The sequence below is a fragment of the Brassica oleracea genome, chromosome C9 (assembly GCF_000695525.1).
Source record: "Brassica oleracea var. oleracea cultivar TO1000 chromosome C9, BOL, whole genome shotgun sequence".
Taxonomy (NCBI): domain Eukaryota; kingdom Viridiplantae; phylum Streptophyta; class Magnoliopsida; order Brassicales; family Brassicaceae; genus Brassica; species Brassica oleracea.
Genome location: NC_027756.1, coordinates 29814662 through 29816705, shown reverse-complemented (window position 1 = coordinate 29816705; position 2044 = coordinate 29814662).

Sequence of the window (2044 nt, the reverse complement as noted above, 5' to 3'; positions counted from 1 at the left end):
GCAAGGAAACTCCGGCCGTACTTTCAGTCGCATACCATAATAATCCTCACCACATTCCCCATGCGAACAATCTTGCACAGTCCGAGTCAGTCAGGACGACTCGCAAAATGGGCAATCGAACTAAGCGAGTACGACGTGGAGTACCGTCCAAGAACCTGCGCAAAATCTCATGTACTAGCAGACTTCTTGGTAGAATTGCCCACGGGGGATATTACAAACACGGAACCGGACTCAACCTGGATCCTTCACGTCGACGGATCATCGTCCAAACCAGGATCCGGGATCGGAATCCGGCTCACGTCTCCAACCGGCGAAGTCTTGGTACAATCGTTCCGATCGGAATTACATGCGTCAAACAACGAGGCCGAATATGAAGCACTCGTCGCAGGATTACGATTAGCCCATGGGCTTAAGATCAGCAGCATTCACGCTTACCTGTGACTCTCAGTTAGTCGCAAATCAGTACAGCGGAGAATACAAAGCGAGGGACGAAAGAATGGATGCATATCTAAAACTCATCCAAGACCTCTCCCGAGACTTCAACCACTTCGCCCTCACTAGGATTCCTCGCTCGAAAAATACTCAGGCGGATGCCTTGGCCGCACTCGCATCAAGTTCGGACTAAGACGAGTAATCCCCGTCGAGTTCATCGAACACCCAAGCATCGGACCACCAGTGGTCGCCAATCTTATTCGAGCACAAATCGAAAATGCGGAGGAAGTCGAAGACCCACAAGAAGAAAACGAGGATCAGTCGGAATACTGCTGCGACAGCCCATGACTAGAGCCAATCCAAGCATACATAATCAACAGAACGCTTCCCACTGAGAAATGGGCGGCCCGCAAAATCAAGACCCAGGCCGCGCAATATGTAACGTTAGAAGGAGAAATCTACAAATGGAGATTCTCCGGCCCACTCATGACATGCGCCGAAGGCGAAAAAGCAAGAAGAGTAATGGAGGAGGTTCATTCCGGATCATGTGGGAACCACTCCGGCAGAAGATCTCTCGCCGTAAAAATAAAACGCCAAGGTTATTACTGGCCAACTATGATCAAAGACTGCGAGAAATTCACACGGAAGTGCGAGAAATTCGCACGGAAGTGCGAAAAATGCCAAAGGCACGCGCCGACAATCCATCAACCCGCGGAAGTCCTCTCGTCCATCTCGTCTCCGTATCCCTTCATGCGATGGTCCATGGATATCGTCGGGCCATTACACAACTCGAAGCAGAAACGCTTCCTCCTGGTCCTCACGGATTTCTTCTCAACGTGGGTATAGGCAGATTCCTACGCAAGTATCAAAGACGTACAAGTCGAGAACTTCGTATGGAAGAACATCATCACCAGACACGGGGTCCCTTACGAAATCGTGATGGACAACGAATCTTAGTTCATCTCTACCCGATTCGAAGTATTCTGCGAGAAGTGGAAGATACGACTGACCAAGTCGACTCCCAGATATCCGCAGTGCAATGGCCAGGCAGAGACCATCAACAAAACCGTCCTCGACGGGTTAAAAAAACGCTTAGAAGCCAAAAAGGGGCGATGGGCAGAAGAGCTCGAAGGAGTTCTTTGGTCGCATCGTACGACCCCGAGACGGGCTACGGGTGAAACCCCATTCGCCCTCGTTTACGGAACGGAATGTATGATCCCCGCAGAAGTAGAATTTCCCAGAGTACGGAGAAGATTCCTCCCCGAACGAGAAGATCTTAACAGCGCAATGCTGCGAGACGAACTCGATCTTATTAACGAGCGGCGAGATCAAGCTCTCATACGGATCCAAAATTACCAGCACGCCGCCGCAAAATACTACAACTCAAGCGTTCGCCATCGCAGGTTCAAAGAAGGCAACCTGGTCCTTCGCAAAGTCTTCCAAAACACTGCCGAACGTAACGCAGGAAAACTGGGAGCAAACTGGGAAGGTCCATACAAGGTCATAAAGGTAGTCCGACCAGGATCATACCAAATCGCAAACATGAAGGACGTCAAGATCCAAAGAACCTGGAACGCGATGCATCTTAAGAAATACTACCACTAATCGTAAA